This window comes from Dysidea avara, chromosome 12 (assembly GCF_963678975.1).
Source record: "Dysidea avara chromosome 12, odDysAvar1.4, whole genome shotgun sequence".
Classification (NCBI taxonomy): domain Eukaryota; kingdom Metazoa; phylum Porifera; class Demospongiae; order Dictyoceratida; family Dysideidae; genus Dysidea; species Dysidea avara.
In genome coordinates, this window is record NC_089283.1 from 405348 (window position 1) to 425848 (window position 20501).

General features: G+C 40.0%; 1 pseudogene; it reads right to left on the reverse strand.

Moving 5' to 3' along the window:
* Window positions 1–20501, reverse strand: part of LOC136241726 (puromycin-sensitive aminopeptidase-like) — a 110252-nt pseudogene that overhangs the window by 2413 nt on the left and 87338 nt on the right.

Sequence of the window (20501 nt, forward strand, 5' to 3'; positions counted from 1 at the left end):
AAAGTACCGACTATGCTTGTGTGTGAAAAACACAGCATTCGGGGGATGTCTCAAGGCAAAATACAGCACTTGGCTTCACCTCATGCTGTATTAGCCTCTCGACACCCCCCCTCATGCTGTATTTTCCATACACACACGGCAGTGCTTCAACTATAACATACAGTACTGTACGACATTACACTTCCCTGTACACTTTGTGTACACAACTGACCTGTACACAATACCCATCCCCCTCACAATAGTCAACACTACACAACACATTCAGGACCACTCACTGTTGATCTGAGGTCAACATCACATGTTTCCTTGTCACAAACATGATTATCAAATTTGCTTTTAGCTTGACCGATTGTATTGCTGTTACCATAGTGACCATAAGCTGATAGGAGCATGGACCTCATCATGGGAATAAGTGGACCTGTCAAGGATCATGTGATGTAATCATGTGATGAACTATATGTATCCAGTAGTGTCAGTACAGTCTATTTCAGGTTGGTTGTCCACATAAGTCAAATGCAAAAATATCACGTGAATAGAAATAACCAATGAAATTTCACGCCAGGCGGACGGTGCTAGTTTAAACTGAAGGCTACTGATCTCATTGGCTACTTTCAAGCACGTGACTTTTAACACTTCGTTTCTCTAGTCAACCAACCGGAAATAGACTGTAGGGGAGAGTGGGTTCCAGTAGCTTTGGAACCTACTCCCCTGTACATAGTTAATTCTCCCTCCTTAGATCAGTTTTGTAATGACTTTAGTAATTATATCTGTGTGTTATAATCTTGTGTGATTTCTGCACAGTAAATAAATAAATGATGTCCCTAACAACAGGGTGGTGCCCCTAACAACAGAGGTAGTGATTCTAACAACAGAGGTGACAAAAGAGGTTGTACCATGGTGCGTGGGCAGATCAAAGTGTGTTGCCATGGTATAACTAAAGATACACCACTGGTTGTTAGTTAGGCCATGCTTAGCTGGCAGTTTGAACACGAGTCAAAGTGAGGTGTCAATGACACAGCGCCAGGTAAGCAAATATAGTTGGCTTCGTGCTAAGTACTGCAGGAGCAAAGGAATGAATCTATGCTTCAACCATAGCTTTAACTAGCTTCTATTGCTACAGCACACTACTAGTACCGGGTAGACTAGTACACATGGATACACGAGTTTATGTTCTAATAAATTAGTGCATGCACGACTTGTGACTTGTACGGAACAGGAGTAGCAGCGGTAATACAAGAGAGAATGGGTTTAAGAAGCTATTTTCAGCACAAACCATGAGTCCAGTCTGCCAGTGTGGTGAGTCATGGTACAAGCCAGTTATATCACGTTTACTCGTATGATATATCATAGTTATTAACACTCGTCCTCGTGTAATAACTACTCATACCGTGATATAACTAGAACTTATTACCCTAACAACATGGGTACATACCTTCATTGGGACGAGGCTCCCAGCTTAACTCCTTCACAATATTGGTGAAGATGTTCTCAGCAAATTTCTTGAACTTGTCATGATAGTCAGTATTGGATAGTAGTCGATTGAGAGTTCCTAGGCTACCAACCAGTGTCTCCCACACTGTAAACTCCTTTTCATTAGCATAAGCTGATAACAACTCTAATACTTTCACTGTACTTCCGACCCCAGCCTGAGCCTATGGCAACAAAATAGCTTCCATATACGGCAACATGGGTAAATAACACACACAATCACATGATCTAAACATGAGCTCACCAGAGCCAGCACATCATCAATCAGTTGTATACGGTCTCTGGTATCAAGGGAACCATCAGACACTGCTTGTAGTAGACCAGTCAACATGTCAGACTGATAGTTGACCTGGTAGAATCCCACACTACCTGGGTTAACCTGTGTACACTACTATAATCAATAATATATTACTCTTATTAAAGCACACCTTAACCCAGTCATTAGGATCAATGTTGTCAATGGTAACGGTGGATGTCTTTGTCTCCAGTAGAATGGAAGCAGCAGATTTGTTGTTCTTAGTTGCTGTGGTGACCGGTACCATCCACAAATAATCCTTATAAGGCTCATCACAACCATCAGCACAAAACTTTGTCTGTGAGATGGTAATATGGCGACTGCTTCCTTCCTGTGATTGTGGTATTGAGTTATAAACCTGTTCGGCAGGTTACAAACCTGTTTGGCAGACACATTCAATACAGGATATCCCATCTTCTTAGTCCAGGTAGTCATCACCTTGTCAACAGGTTTACCACTAGCTACACCAAGACTAGTCCACAAGTCTTCAGTGGAGGCATTCTTATAGGATAGTTTAGTCAGGTACTCGTGCATACCAGTACGGAAATCCTGTAAGGAAACAGTGTAGTAATAATGAGACATTATAGTATGTACCATGAAGCCACCTAACTTCAAAAGCAAATTTCAGGGTTCACATTTTATAAACCATCGCCGGCTATGGTACATTTCAAATGTACCAAGGCCTTGATGTGGCAGCAGCACCTCCAATTTCTAAGTTTTAAAGTTCAAAAAATAGGTCAAATTTGGTGTGTGAAAAAGGTACCTTTTTGCAAATTCGGTCACATACCGTAAAAAAAAGTTTCGAGGGATAAAACTTTCGCGGTTTAGCAGAGTTCACCACGTATGTAGGGAAAAAATTTGCGTCAATCTGCTCTGCATCACGTAGCGATCCAATCTGCATCACGTGTTTAGCGTTTACTCACGTGAGCTGCCATTCGTGCTGCTCAGTAACCTGACGGTGAGATGGATGAGTATGTAACTGACACATGTGTACGTGGTTTCCACGTTCACCAGGATATCTATAGGAGAAGAGCTATCGTGTGAGAGAGAGAAGACAATGACAAGGATCGCTACGCTGTTGCAATCATTGAGCCAAGTGTTGGGATTGTAGGGCACATTCCACGTTATATGTCGAGACTTTGCTCTGTATTTATAAGGCAAGGTGGTAAAATATATTCAATTGTCACCGATCTTGCCAATACTCCAGGGATATTCCGAATGGTGGTATGCACATCCCTTGCAAGTATCATTTTGTTGGCGACGGTGAAGAGCTTAAAAAGATAGCAAGTTAGATGAAGAATAACCCTGCTAAGAAATTTCTTTCATTGGGAAGTGCAAGCTGTATAAGTGAGGAAGTAAAGTCATACCAAGTGCTATAAAGGTGAAGAGATGATTTAGATTGTGTTGCCGGTGCTAGCAGTACTTCAAAACCCATGCAAATGGACACTCAGCCAAGGATTGGATTGCCAATCGCTGACCCCACTACAGATGCCCATGGAGAAAGCAAACAGAACAATGATAAGACAACTTTCAAGCCTACTGTGGCAGTAGATATTCCTGTCCCATATTCAACCAGGAATATCAGATGTGAATGTACTAGAGAGGGTATTCTCTGATGGCAGTGACTCAGATGATAATGGAAGTAATTATTCTGAGTGGGTTAGACGTGATAAATCTGTGCTAAGTATCACTGATAAGATGATCATTGAAAGCGGTGATGAGCTTACAGATCAACACATTCAAATGGCTCAGTATCTCTTAAAAAGTCAGTTTCCTTTAATTGGGGGTCTTTACAACACTCTAAAGCAGCGACAACGTGTCATCGGATGCACAACAAATACTATACAGATCATTTATTGCAGTAGAAGGGAGCACTGGATAATGGTGTCAACTAAGGGATGTCCTGCAGGTGAAGTAAATGTCTACGATTCCATTTTTGACAAGTTAGATTATGAAACAAGGGACATTGTAAAGCGAATGTTCTTAGTGAAGAATTGCAGTAAGATTAAAATCATACCAGTAAGATCAAGATCATACCAGTAAGATCAAGATCATACCAGTTCAAAAACAAAATGGTTCAAAAGATTGTGGGCTATTTGCCATAACCATGATGACATCAATAGCTTTTGGTGAGGACCCACAAAATATTACATATGACCAGGGTAGTCTGAGTACACACCTTTAGGATTGCTTCACAAGGAAGAGCATGCAGCAGTTTCCTAGATGTTAATGGACCGTACTTGCCTTGACTATGCTACTGATGTGCACATGTAATAATTAACATATTATGATTTTGTTTGATGTACACCAAAATTAATGAGTAGTACCTAGTTTCATCTTAATACTAATACACAAGCACATGATCTAACTAGTATCTCTATTGAGGTAACTACATAAAGTCAGTTAGTTTTTATCAAGGACGTCTGTAATACCTGCTGCTCGAAAACTACTCCTGATAATATCTGGATGTGCTAGCATGTACGACTACAACTCTTTCATCCATTGTAACACCAAAGGCTTCATCACACTCAATGGGAACTTGTGACTGGGTCTGCAACTAGTGACAAGTCATCATTTAACTGATCGAAGATCTGTTCGCAGTGCCATTGTTGAAATTTATCCCTCAGAAAATCTTTTGCTGGCTTATTCACGCTTAAATCCAGTGGTTGCAAACCATCTGTGCAGTTCGCTGGGACAAAAGCAATATCTACATTATTTTTTTCAATAGTTGCAGCACATCATCAGTTAGCTGACCCTAAAAATTATCAAAAATGCAAAGAGCGTGTTGATCATCCCTAAACTTCAACTCTTTCTTCTTTTCAGTCAAATACGGCAAAATGATCTTCTCAATATGATCTTTTGTGGTCTCTTCCGTGGCCCAGTGATTATGGGTGTAGGTCAAGTGCCAGCCAGGTGGAGCTTTTGCACGGGGTAAACAGGCACTTGTATTGCCCTGGTAAGCTAATTGAACAGGCAGAAAGTTCCCATCCAGTGACTGTAAGCACAGCCGTAATTTGGTGTTTGTCATCAATTCCAGCAACATCAATACATTTAGAACCTTCTTCCGCCATAGTCCAGGATGATGATGGAACATACTTCAGGCTGGTATGATCCCAGTTGATAATTAAAGGTGGTGGAATCTCTTCCATTTCAACAGTGGCTTTGATATCACACAGGAAATTCAATTTTAGTTCATTAAAATTAGGCACAGTTTAGCTGCATGCCTTCCTCTTCACATAGCTCATACGTTGCAGCAAGTATCAAGCCCAGCTTTTATTAATCACAACATGTCCACCATTGACAGCAAGTAGATTTTTGTCTTTCTTCTTCACAATACCCAGGGCAGCTGCCATTACAACTCTTGTAGTGATGGCATTTCCAAGTACACGCATATCTTGTATAAAAGCCCTAACCTTCCCATCTAAATCTTCTCCCAGCATCAATGGGCGTCCATTCTTCTTTTCTTTTATTTCACTCACGACTATGCTTACACCAGACTTTTTCTCAAGTGCAAATCTTGTAAGTATGCCTTCTTCCACCCTCTCATGGTGCTTTCTTTAAGCGTCTTGTCAAAATCATTTGAAAACCTTCTTATAGTCTTAACCACACCGTGCTGAGCGGCATACTTTGCTACAATAGCCTTTTGCTCTGGTATTACTTTCAAGTATGGTTGCGCCGTGGCCGGCGTGATGAACTGCCCACCAAAAGTGGAGCTACTTCCTTGTTGGCTTCTTCTGTAAGTTCCTTTCCAACCTCCTGGCCTATTGGACCACAAGGATCGGGTAGTCGTGCGTTGTGTACCTCAATCTTGTGCTCCTTCTTGCGAAAAAATTCGAGGAGCACCATGCCTAAGGATACGATATTGGCCTAAAATATTTAGTTTTAAAATATTAGTGCGGAAAACTTCTGCGGTTTACTAGAAATTCGCAAAAACTGCAAAAGTTTTCTCACCTGGAACTTTTGTCATTGTGCCACATTATGCTAGTAATATATAGTAGCTATACACAACAATATAAAATGGAACATATAATTTTAACAATGATTAATATATTAAAAATGACACCTAGCTATCTATGAAAGTACACAATGCAAAACAAGTTATTGTTTTAAATCAACTATTTACACATCGCCCTTCTATTATTTACTAGTAGCTATGCCCAACCTTCATACCGTCCATTGCATCCTAGGGTGGGGTACCAGGGTAGCCAATAACGCCATAGACAGTATCAAAAACAGATGACTACTCCTCCGCTTGGCTTTAAAGTGATTGAAGCGAACTGCCAATCGTCTTCTACCGGAAGTATCGGTTGTAGTTGTCTACTATTGTTTGCAGTAATCCGCTGATAAAACGACAAGAACTAGCTGAATCTTTGCCACTTTCATCATTATGCTTGTGAGATCATGTGCACTCACATGATGTCTACAATACATTCAGCACGGCTAATTTTCATTAGTGTAAATACACACCTTTTTAGTACCGTACTGTATGCAACATGTTGAACCGCGCCCAACTGCCAGTGTAAATGCACTATTATACATATGGGTATGGCTAACCCTAACCCTAACCCTAACCCTGTTCACATTTACCACATTGTAAACAAACTCTTGTGACACTCATATTATTGAGGCTACAGAAAAATTTTCAACTCTCCATAAGCAGGCGAATAAGATGGTGTATAGTTTTTATCGACAAGTTTTCCTTCTCTAAATAATAGCTTGATAAAAAATTGTGTATTTTTTTCTTTGAAGTATGCGTAATTATACGTTTTTCATTTTTCTCAACACATACTTGTGCAAACAAGTCGGGTTTTTGCTGAGACGGCTACATATTTGTTTATCTTTCCATACCCACATGAACAAAACTTTGTTCGCTAAAAACAGCCTTTATGTGAGAAATAAAGGCCATATGTGACCTAATTTTAGAAAACTGTCAATATCCGCGCAATTTTCAAAATGGATTTTATTTGTTCTGTGTTTTCTACAGGGACAGAGGAATGGACTAGCTAAGTTTCAGCTTCCTAAGTTAAGCAGCATTGGAAATACAGCACTAGACAGCCGGACGAGCAAATAAATTGATATGTACAGAAGCTATCGAGACAAGAATCTACAGGCACTTACATAAACCATCATAACTTACTGATACAATGACATATGGAATTGAATCTTTGCACATTGTGCTCGCCATGAATTTGTGCATCCACCAAGGTATAGTTTTTCCCCCAGACATGCTTCTGTGTTTGAGAAGGGAGGCAAATTCACTGAAAAACGATCGTCGGTAAATTGTTTCGTCACCGCAGTGTAAACAAACGTCTGTAACTGTGAAATTCTTTCGTGTATGGAGATGAAACAAAGATTTTTGTACACCCTATGAACAGGCGAACATGATGATGCCCAGGATTTATCCACTGGAGGCTTAACTGTTAGTGTAACTAACCTTATTAACAACCTTGGATGGAAAAGTCTACAAAATAGAAGAGCATGCATAAAAGCTACAATGATGTATAAGATATCTAATAACTTGATAAATATGCCTTGCAACCAATCTCTTATCCCTTGCACCTCCCATACTCGCCATCATCGACTCTGCTATCAGCTCCCTTACTCAAGAATTAACACTCACCTATATTCCTTTTTCCCGTCAGCCATCAGATTGTGGAACAGCCTTAGCCAGCAAACCATTAACTCTCCAACTCTAGATCACTTCAAAAGAACACTTATAATAACATGACTGTATGTACGAACTGTTTTGTAATATGTCACACCCCCCTTCCCCACAACTCACCCACTTGTAATGTTGTGCCACACACTCTTTTTGAGGTTCTGCACATTATAATATATATATAATTCGCCCACCAGTGAGGCGATAAAAACTTGTGTAATTTTTTTTCTGGAGCTTGCGTTTTTTACAATAGGTTTTAAATGCGTTTTATTACAGAAGTACTATTGTGCGTATATCGACGGTTTTCCAAAATTTGGTCACATATAGAGAAAGTTCCAGGCAGGTAAATGTTGGTTTTTAATTTAAGGCAGTTAACATGTACCAGTCTGAAATACATGTGAAGTTGAGTTATAAGGCTACCGGGTATAACGTATTCCTTCGAGTTGAAATAGGTATTTGATGGTTAAATACTCTACACACACTACACGAGGAAGGTGTACCTTATCTCCAATCCAGTAGTGTAACATTCTAATAATGGAAGCTCCCTTACAATATGAGATGGCATCAAATATCTCTTCTACTTCATCTGGACTACCCACCTCCACCTGTGTGTATGTGATGTTACTATGGTAACCAGCAATGTATGTCACCTTACCTCTATGGGATGGCTGTTGGTATGGCAATATGGAAGAGAAGACAGTACAGTAAATCATTACCATGGAAACATATTAGGAACTACTACTCTAATTAATGTTCACATACAACTATTGCAGACAGGCCTCAACCCATAAAGTGCATTTGGAGTGACACCTGAGGAGGAAGATTGTTTACTAACCTTTGTAGTTAGTGTATAACAGAAATGATAAGCCTACCCAGCCAATGACTATTCCAATGTCTTAAGCAAGTTATAATCTAAAGCTCACAAGCTATATAAAATCAAGCAGGTGATGTACATGAAACTAGTACTTAGTTGCCATGGAAATTAACAACACATTGGATCATGTGACTTAGAGTGTGATCTCACCTATTAGCCATGGCATCCAATCTCAGAGCACTCTTATAATCACTATTAACAAACTGTGTCCATATTTGGTAGTCCGGCAGACAATGATCCACACACAGATATTCTATCCAGGAGGCAAACCCCTCATTAAGCCAGAGGTGTGTCCACCACTCCATAGTAACTAAGTTACCAAACCACTGGTGGGCTAGCTCGTGACCTGTGATTGGTGAAATCGTGGTAACCATGGTGACTACATACACAACATACGTACAGTGGAACCATAATTATCAGAACACCGATTAACCGAACACCAAATCGACTGCTGAATTAGAGTATTTTGTCAACAAGTGTATGCTTTTAGTGGTGTGCGATACGCCTAAATTTCTGTATCTGTAATCTAAGTGCTTTGTAGTAGTGATACGATACCGATACAACACAATACTGATAGTTTCTACATAAAGTCATGTAGTGTTGGTTCAAGTGTATCTAATCAAAAACAGCCAAGCTGTAAAAAAAGGTGCGGCCCCCATAAAGGCCATGGTGAAAAAAGATGTGAAATCCAAGGTGGCGGCCAAGAAATGGCTGTGATGGTAGGTTAATGGTTACATTTTAATAACAACAATTCAGGTGAATTTGGTGCCAAGACCAAGCGGCACAAAATTCACCTGAATTGCCGTTATTAAAATGTAACCATTAACCTACCATCACAGCCATTTCTTGGCCGCCACCTTGGATTTCACATCTTTTTTCACCATGGCCTTTATGGGGGCCGCACCTTTTTTTACAGCTTGGCTGTTTTTGATTAGATATCACTTCTTTTTGTATTTGTATACTGCAAAGCCGGCCTATGGCTGGCTTTGGGGCTTTTTTAACCCATGTGTTTTTTTTCTTTACCACAGGAAGAAGAAAAGAACTTAAAGAAGAATTTTAGTACTTCAATTATTTTTGATTTTATTAGTAATTATACAAATTATATACATATATTTATTACATGCTCATTATTCCCCACAGGATTTTTTTGCAGCTGATCTCTCTACTGGGTGACTTGAAATGTAGCTGAACTATATACAGGATGGTTTCTTTGTAGTTGAACTCTCTGTAACAGGTGATTTGTTTGCAGCTAAACTCCCTACATGGTGGTGTCTTTATAGCCGAACTCTCTACATGGTGGTTTCTTTGTAGCTGAACTCTCTATAAGGTGACTTCGTCTAGCTGAACTCTCTACAGGGTGATTTTTTTGTAGCTGAACTCTCTGCAGGGTGATTTGTTTGCAGCTGAACTCTCTACATGATGGTTTCTTTGTAGCTGAACTCTCTACAAGGTGACTTCGTCCAGTTGATCTCTCTACGGGGTGATTTGTTTCTAGCTGAACTCTCTACAGGTGAATTGTTTGCAGCTAAACTCTCTACATGGTGGTTTCTTTGTAGCTGAACTCTCTACAAGGTAACTTCTTCTCTACAGGGTGATTTGTTGTAGTTGAATTCTCTACTAGGTGGTTTGTATGAGGCTGAACTCTCTACATGGCGGTTTCTTTGTAGCTGAACTCTCTACAGAGTGATTTGTTTGCAGCTGAACTCTCTACATGATGGTTTCTTTGTAACTGAACACTCTACAAGGTGACTTCTTCTAGCATGATCTTTCTACAGGGTGAATTGTTGTAACTGAACTATCTACAAGGTAACTTCTTCTAGCTGATCTCTATACAGGGTGATTTGTTTGTAGTTGAATTCTGTACAGGTGGTTTCTTTGTAGCTGAACTCTGTACATGATGGTTTCTTTGTAGCTAAACTCTTTACAAGGTGACTTCTTCTAGCTGAACTCTCTACGGGGTAATTTCTTTGTAGCTGAACTCTCTATATGATGGTTTCTTTGTAAATGAACTCTCTACAAGGTGAATTCTTCTACCTGATCTCTCTACAGGATGATTTGTTTGTAACTGAACTCTGTACAAGTGCGTTTTTGTGGGTGATCTCACTGCAGGTTGATTTGTTTGTAGCTGAACTCACTAAAGGGTGATTTTGCTTGTAGCTGAACTCCTTGCATTGTATCTAGTTTCTAGCTGATTTCTCTACAGGGTGATTTGTTTGTAGCTGATCTCTCTACAAGTTGATTTGTGTGTAGCTGATCTCTCTGCAGGTTGATTAATTTGCAGCCGATCTCTCTACAAGGTAATTTGTTTGTAGCTGAACTGTCTATAAAGTGATTTATTTGTAGCTGATCTCTCTGCAGGTTGATTTGTTTTAGCTGAACTCTCTACAGGGTGATTTACTTGTAGCTGAACTCCTTACATTGTGACTAGTTTCTAGCTGATCTCTCTACAGGGTGATTTGTTTGTAGCTGATCTCTCTACAAGTTGATTTGTGTGTATATAGCTGATCTCTCTGCAGGTTGATTTGTTTGTAGCCGATCTCTCTACAGGTAATCTGTTTGTAGCTGAACTCTCTATAAGGTGATTTGTTTGTAGCTGATCTCTCTGCAGGTTGATTTGTTTTAGCTGAACTCTCTACAGGGTGATTGCTTGTAGCTGAACTCCTTACATTGTGTCTAGTTTCTAGCTGATGTCTCTACAGGGTGATTTTTTGTAGCTGAACTCTCTTCAGGGTGGTTTGTTTCTAGCTGATCTCTCTACAGGTAGATTTGTGTTGATTTGTTCATTGCTGATCGCTCTAAAGGTAATTGATTTGTTGCAGTTGAACACCCTGCAAAGTGATTTGTTCGTAGCTGATCACTCTAAAGGGTAATTTGTTTGTAGCTGAACTCTCTCCACAGTGACTTGTGTGTAGCAGAATTCTGTGTAACTGAATTCTCTAGAGAGTGACTTAATTGTAGCTGAATTCTCTACACAGTGCATGACTTGTTTATAGCTGAACTTTCTTCAGTGTGACTTGTAATGTTCTGAATCTCTATACTGGTATATTTGCTTAACTCTCCACATGGTGACTGTCTTCTTGCTGAACTGTCTATAAGATTAACTGTTTGCAGCTGAACTCCCTACAGAATAACTTGTGATGTAATAAAATTCTATAATGGAGTAAATAAATTAGCCGAATGCTCTATTAGGGTGACTGTTCTATTAGAGTATCTCGATCTCGCATTTGCTACACGGAGTTGGCTTTCGAATCATAACTCAGTGGTTTGTAAACCGATTCTTCTGTACTACTGCAAGGACTTTCTATGAGGATTATTCCAGCTATACACCGATTTTCAGCTCATTGCTCCAAGCGGTTTGCCTAGTAGGCGTGAAAACTAATACTTTTTTTATTTTTATTCATAAAAATCGATCGCGTAATTGTGACACAGGTTGGGTGTTGTGTCATATCTCTGTGGTCTTTATCTCGATTCCTTTCAAACCACCAAAAGGCACTCCTACGATGGTTACTCCATCTACATAGCAATTTTCAACTCATTCCATGAAGCGGTTTACCCTATAGGCGTGACAACAAATCGATCTTGTTTTACGCGAATAATCAGTCATAACTCCTGAACCATTCATCGGATTTGTACCAAATTAGATGTTAGGATACGCCTTTGGACTCCCTTTCTGTGTGCCAAATTTCAAGGCGATCGGAGTACGCGTTTGCTTGTTATAGCAATTTTTGCAAGTGTGCGAAAAGACGAAGAAGAAAAAAAAAACAAAGAAAAAAAAACCAAACTTTGGCAGCTCGTATCTCGGAAATGGCTGGAGCGATTTCCTTCAAATTTGGAATGTAGACTCCCTTGGCTGGCGGGAAACTGTGTAGCAAATTTGGTTCCAATCAGATAAGTGATCACCGAGATACAAAGGTGTGAAAATGACGTTTTCGTTCTTCCTGTCAATATACTCACGGTGTGGCGCGCCGGCTTCTTGGGCCGCACGACACACTACCATGTGTCTTGATATTCAGTAAATACTGTGTTGTATGTGTTGGTAATTATTAACTAATGTATGAGTTTTCTACTATTCATAGGAAATTAAGGGATCGAGTGAGTTTACAACTTACAAGAAGTACAAAAACCAGATGAACTTGTTAAAAAATGAAATACACATTATTGTAACACAATAAATGCACATATAATTGATTTACACCTTTAAAGCTAATGATAATGTTTAGCTTAACAGCTCTGGGATCAAGTGTGTGTAAAAGTTGACGAAAAGCAGGGCTACACTAATGGGCTGTAAATCATCACAAATAAAGAAAACAAGTGCAATCTGACACGCCGCATACCTTGCACTGTCCTTCTTGTACGCTTCCTTTCTTAATATCATTTCCGTTAGGCTTTGCTGCTTCCCGATCGAAGTTGTGCTCGAGTTTCCCATTGATTCGCTGTCTTCCTTTCTTATCTCAGATATAATTTCTTCGTATTGAATGAAATGATGCCGTTTCAGATGTGTAAGTAAGTTGGTAGTATTATTCAAGCGCTTCACGTGCTCGTCACACAGTTCACAAATGGCTACGTGTTCGTCACACAGTTCACAAATGGCTACGTGTTCATCACACAGTTCACAAATGGCTTTGTTCGGTGTAACAATCACCTGGCCGTTATCACCGGTAAGGAAACCAAAATACTTCCAGATTTTGCTTCTTGAAGATGGGTGACACTTATATCCCTTGATAAACTCGTCAGACCATGACTTGGCGTGGCCCGAATGGTCCGCCATTTTTAATAACTTGAGTCGTGCATGCGTTAATTCGATATGGCTGTTATGTATCTGTATCGTGATACAGTGAGAATATCGCGATACTGTGAGAATATCGCGATACAGTGAGAATATCGCGATACTGCGATATATCGATTTGCATCGCACACACCACTATATGCTTTATTAGAGTAGTTGGGCATTTAGCTCTGCATAGACATGTATAGGCAAGAGTACATAATAAAAATAGGAAGGGAGAGTGTCTAACTGCCAATACAGCCTGTACAAAATCACTGCGTATTATTGAAAAGACCATGATCTTTGAACAAATCAACACTTTTACTGACTATAGAGATCTGTTGATAGGTGTTGAGTGCTGTTGATAGGTGTTGAATAAAGTAAAGCCTTTGCTCTACCAATGTGTGGATGCTCTATAATACGCAGTGATTTTGGCTGAAGGTGTCCTAGTTAGACACTCTCCCTCCCTATTTTTATTATGTACTCTTGGTATAGGTATTCGATTTTATGTACTATTCGATTATATGAACAGCCTTTCTTTTTAAATTAGTTCGGATACTTGAGGTTCCACTGTACACGTTACAGCGTACACTAAATTAAACTTTTTGCTCCTTGGCATTGTAGTCTATATAGTAACATATTCCATATAATGCACACCCTCCACTCACCTACTACAAGAGCAACATATTGTTTGGTAGCTTGTGACGTGTTGACTGGATCAACCAATAGGATTCGTTCCCTGTATGTCACCAGACCCCAATTTTCCATTGCCCCTAGAAATAACAAACAAGTGACCAAACCCACATATCACTATGACAACACACCAGCAGCAAAGTCAGCAATTGCTATCAGATCAATCTTGGGTAGAGGATAAGCTATCTGGAAGTATTTCTTGTAGAATGGAAGTGTCTTCTGAGCAACTTCTAGAGCAAACCTACAACAAGATAAATACTATTGACAGTAACACAATAAATGATATTTATCATAAAGGTCACATGAAAAGATCACACACAAAACATGAAGTGTAAAGTGTTACAGTATTTGACATTTGGCAAGTACTCCTCATGTTGGCACATTTTTGAGTTTCATTTTATTACATTTTCATCATCTAAACAATCACAAGAAAGGTCAACCAAATGATCTCCTCTTGTTTTGGGGAATACAATGACACTAAGGTGATTACCATTAACACCTTCCTTCATTGTGGAACAAGTATCTAAAAAGCTTACGGAGTTATCATGTAACCTATTGTGTATAATGTATTCTGTAATTATACTTGTAGGAACATGTGGGATTATTGTTGATCTGGTCACAATTATCTACAGGACACAAATAAAATGTTAACACACTTTCCCTGTTCCTTCTTCCCCACAGGGGTATACACTCTAATCCATCTTCATCAAACCCCTCAATATAGCCGTACTCTCCCACAATAAATGCTAACAAGACATCTTCGGAGTACACCAGATGTCACTGTCTTCAGCTCTCCTGACATCTCCTCTTTGACAACATCCTAATGTGTGTTTGGTAACCAATAAGCACCTCTTGATATTAATTATCTCACCATATTAGAGAGCACCACCCTGTCCTTGGGTGCTACTATAGCAACATCAAATGTGGTCTTGTGAGCTGGCTCATCCCAACAGGGGAATGCCCTCCTAGCATCAGGGGCCTGTAACATGTTACCATGACAACAATAGGGATGAACAATAACATATTATGAGTATCAATAACTACAAATAGAAAATTTACGCATAATTTACTTAAATGTCTAAAGGTTTAATGAGGGTACTAAATCCAATAGAAACCTGTGGCAGGGTTACTAACTAGTTAGTAACCTGTGGTCTAGCTTGCGGTTGTTTACTACATTGATCAAACGAAAATTGGTAAAGCCAAATACACAATAGCCTTACTGTTAGCTTACTTTGTGGACAAGACATGGGCCGATGCACTAGTGCCACAAGTTGTGGTGCTGACACTATCAACTTGAAGAGTGTACCAACAGCCACAGTTTGCTAACTTTCTTTCACTCTTTCTGTACTCGCTTTGCTCAGAGAAAGTTTCTAAACTACTTAGAATGAGCCGATACACTGCTTCAGTATAGCTACACCATGCTGAATGTTAGTGTGGTGCTGACACAATTACTAAAGTCAAAGGGTATCTCTCAATGCTAGCAGCCATTTTGCCACTTGTTATAGCTTACTTTCTGGACTAGACAAGTGTCATTGGCACTCATCCAGGCATAGTATGGCTACTATGGTGTGGCGCTGACACCTAGAAGGGTAACTCTCGATGCTAGTACCCACAGTGCCACTTTCTCTCGATCTTCCTTTGCCCGCTTCGCTCACAGAAATTTTCTAAACTACTTAGAACAAGCCGACAAGGTTTCTACGCGATTTAGCGACCCAGTGGCGATGTGGGCGAGCGCCACCCACAAATTAATTACCAAGGCCGCAGAACAACACTAATTAATGATAGAGGTGTACCGATAGGGAAATTTTGAACTGATCCGATATAAACCAATATACCGAGTCTGAAAACCGATACCAATCCGATATACCGATATAACTAAGTGTAGCTATTTATATTTGAGGAACCACATATGCCATATTCAACTTTATTTTAACTACTGAAGAAACTACTGAAGATGGTCTTAAGATTATTGGCTATGCTTGGTTACCCATGGTGGTGTGGCCTCTATTGACAGCTCAGACTATAAGCAGGAGTTAATAATAAGAGAGGAGAGTGTCTAACGCTGTACAGGCCTGTAATAGATGATTGCGCAGAAGTTAACAGCTTCCTTTCCGTGTAACGTATAGGCTTCTAATATTTGTTAGTTTCCTTACCGCAATTAGTTTAGCCGCACCCGTGATGAATCCTCGAGAATATTCGAAGACTGAACTAAACACTGATCATGAGCTGTATGTACAGGGAACAGTGCTCCTTTAATTGAAGAATGCTCAAAGGTAGGGTAACATGGTGACGCAGTGAAAATTCGAAGCGATACTCCTCCTTTGGTTCAGTGTTTATTGGTTTCTCAGACGCTCTCCCCCAGAGTTATCCGGCTTCGAGGTTAACAGCCACACTTCTTTACACAACAGAGCGATGCTCTTCGTGGTGAACTTGAACATCGAGTTGAACACACGCCCTTGTGTCTGGGATGGCCTTTGTGGTTAAATGCGAAAGTATACTAGCCAGTCTGTACGTTACGCGGAAAAGAAGCCGTTTAACTTCTGTGCAATCATTTGTTACAGGACTATATGGCGTTAGACACTCTCCTATCTTATTATTAACTCTTGCTATAAGACACCCACAAATATTTTAATACATGCCCCTGTCAAGATTAGTCCGGATTACTCCACATTTTAATGGCTTGTAGAGATGGCTGGTTGTTTTATGCTGTTCTCTTGGCTCATCTTATTGCTGTTTCCCCAGGCCCATCACTATGAGTGTTTGTTGTATGATTGGTAAGCTTTGTGACAACAAAAAAGGAAGTACCCACGCACTTAGATGGCTTCACATAGCGTACTGCTTTTAGACAAGGAAGATAATTACTGTTTCCCGCCCTTGTTAGCTAAATAATAGAGTTTATAATGTGGCTTGATCATTGGGCAGTGTCCTCAAGATAGTTCAGTTGTATATCGGTGTATTGTATCGGTTTTTAGCAGCAATATCGGCTCCCACCGATATAGTAGAAATGTCTATATCGGCCACCGATACAATATGTATCGGTATATCGGCACACCTCTACTTAATGATAAACCATTCTGTGATAAACCTTAGACTACCAGAAACTCACACATCAAATCATCATCATTTCTACATGATAACTCTACATGGTATTAATTGTGTTATTGGATAATTTAATAACATAACGATCTTATCATGTAGAGACCATATCAATTTTGGAGGGAACTGATCTCCCTCCAAAATTAAGCCATCTAACACCATATACAAAACATCTGGAGAGATAACATTACCAGTGGTAATGTTACACCATCAAAACAGTAACTTGTCAGCAGGGTTAGATCATGAATGTTACTATAGTAACTATATTAATGATGGTGTCAGCAAATACAGTCTACCAGGAAAAGATAGTGGATAAAGCAAAACCTTCAATATAGTACAGTCACACCTACCCATCAACCAGTAGTGGGACTACTAAGGTGTTATGAGTCATCGCAGACAAATTCTCCTGAGGTAGGACTGGTACCCCACAGGAGACTGAAGGTGTGAGTCATCCTTTTTCAGGTTGCGAAGCATATACAACAGATAATGTGACCCGGTCTGACAAAACCGATTTTATAGCCTTTCCAAAAAGCACAACTTGACAATCATTACTTGTCTTGTGAATAAAATAGCAACTTAATACTTTTCCAGCTTAAAATTGTTGCAAAGCACAATAATGCGGCAAAGTTTCATGAAGAAAAAAGCATGGAAAGTTATGAGCTGTCAAACTTGGATATCTATAGGACAGGTTTTGTCAGACTGGGTCACAAATGTTACTGATCACATGATCCATGATAATGTATCTCAAACTAACAAATGTTGTGGTTAGTAGGTCATTAGCTGATCATGATAATGTATTGTAATGATCTGTAAAACTACACACTGGGATTGGCTTTTGTTATGTTCTTCGTAAGTAATTATAACCTGTAAGTGAGAAATGGACAGTTGGCATTTGCTTCTCCAGTTAATCCATTAATACAGCTGGGTAGACTACTTCACCAGTTAATACCAGGTCCCCATTAATACAGCTGGATAGACTACTTCCCCAGTTAACACCAGGTCACCATTAATACAGCTGGGTAGACTACTTCCCCAGTTAACACCAGGTCACCATTAATACAGCTGGGTAGACTACTTCCCCAGTTAACACCAGGTCACCATTAATACAGCTGGGTAGATTACTTCCCCAGTTAACACCAGGTCACCATTAATACAGCTGGATACACTACTTCACCAGTTAACACCAGGTCACCATTAATACAGCTGGGTAGACTACTTCACCAGTTAACACCAGGTCACCATTAATACAGCTGGGTAGATTACTTCACCAGTTAACCCCACCATTAATACAGCTGGGTAGACTACTTCCCCAGTTAACACCAGGTCACCATTAATACAGCTGGGTAGACTACTTCACCAGTTAACACCAGGTCACCATTAATACAGCTGGGTAGATTACTTCACCAGTTAACACCAGGTCACCATTAATACAGCTGGATACACTACTTCACCAGTTAACACCAGGTCACCATTAATACAGCTGGATACACTACTTCACCAGTTAACACCAGGTCACCATTAATACAGCTGGGTAGACTACTTCACCAGTTAACACCAGGTCACCATTAATACAGCTGGGTAGACTACTTCACCAGTTAATACCAGGTCCCCATTAATACAGCTGGATAGACTACTTCCCCAGTTAACACCAGGTCACCATTAATACAGCTGGGTAGACTACTTCCCCAGTTAACACCAGGTCACCATTAATACAGCTGGGTAGACTACTTCCCCAGTTAACACCAGGTCACCATTAATACAGCTGGGTAGATTACTTCCCCAGTTAACACCAGGTCACCATTAATACAGCTGGATACACTACTTCACCAGTTAACACCAGGTCACCATTAATACAGCTGGATACACTACTTCACCAGTTAACACCAGGTCACCATTAATACAGCTGGGTAGACTACTTCACCAGTTAACACCAGGTCACCATTAATACAGCTGGGTAGACTACTTCACCAGTTAACCCCACCATTAATACAGCTGGGTAGACTACTTCACCAGTTACATTTGTAACACCAGGTCCTTAGATGGGAGCAATGTGTTTCTTGCTCAAGGAACAACAAGCAAAACACATGGACCAGATCATATGGTTACCATGGAAATGCTAGTGTTACTCTTGTCTATGTGCTCTTCACATTACACACATACACACGAACTCAATTGATAATTACTGACCTCAAATTGAGACACCACTCCTCACCCAATGGTGTGTTATATTTAGAACGGTAGAATCCCTTCATATTATTATTGAGTGTTCCCTTGTATATGATGTGTAGTGATCCATCCCCCACAGGTAGGGGGTTGGGAAATGTTGGTATAAGTGTTTCAGTTCCTTCATCCAATGACACATCTCCCTTGACAACTACAAACAATATGAGTTACTACAAGTTATCATGTTTGTTGTCTAATGGACACTTTGGAACCAACTGAAGTTTGTTGCTATAAGAAGGTTGTTAATGAGTGATATCCGTAATGATGTTTTTAGACATTGCGATTACAAAATTTGATGTCATAATTGACAAAATGCCGTGTTAGTGTGGGGGCTATAGAGACTTTGGCACACAGAATTCGAAACGAATGTTATCTGTAGATTTTTACACATGGAACCACGAGATAATAAAGGTAAGAAGTAGTACATGTACCGTGACAGTGCAAAATGAGCTCCAACAAGGAAAGCAGACCGAAAATTTTAAATTAGCACACAAATACGCTTATTTGTATTGCCTTACATACTATAAGCGTCACCTTCACTCTTATTCAAATTCATAAACGCTATTATAGGGAAACATCATCTCGCCCAATACTTCGATGTACAAAGTCCCCACACTACAGCAGCCATTTTGTTTTGTGACATCACAGATACTGCATACTACATCAAGAAACGTAATAGCGGATATTGCTCATTCTCAGAGGTAAAGTTAGTTATATTCTTGTCCTCAGAACTTTTTTACATTGTTAAATATACAGTATGCTTTATAGAGAGGTAAAATATAGTGTCCTTTATAGAGAGGTTAAATGTACAGTGCCCTTCACAGAAATGTAAAAGTGTCTTTTACGGAGGTCCAAGTTCTATTATACTTACACCACCAAACCTGACTGATCACTAGATGTCCTGAACTCAGCTTCTGATATTTCAATTTCAATATAATTCATCACAACAGTGTTGGTGGCTTCCTTGACCTGTTAACAATACGAGATAACTGTCTGTCCGTCTGTTTGTAGTGTATGTATGCATGTGTACATGTGTGTGTGTGTGTGCGTGCGTGCATAGTGTGTATTGTGTGTGTGTGCGTAGTGTGAGTGTGCGTAGTGTATGTGTGTGTAGTGTGGGTGTGTGTGTGCGTAGTGTGTGTGTGCGTAGTGTATGTGTGTGTAGTGTGTGTGTGTGTGCGTGCGTGCATGGTGTGTGTATTGTGTGTGTGTGCGTAGTGTGTGTAGTGTGGGTGTGTGTGTGCGTAGTGTGTTTGCGCGTAGTGTATGTGTGTGTAGTGTGTGCGTAGTGTATGTGTGTGCGTGTGTGTGTAGTGTGGGTGTGTGTAGTGTGGGTGTGTATGTGCGTAGTGTGTGTGTGTGTAGTGTGGGTGTGTGTGTGTGTGCGTAGTGTGTGTGTGTGCGTAGT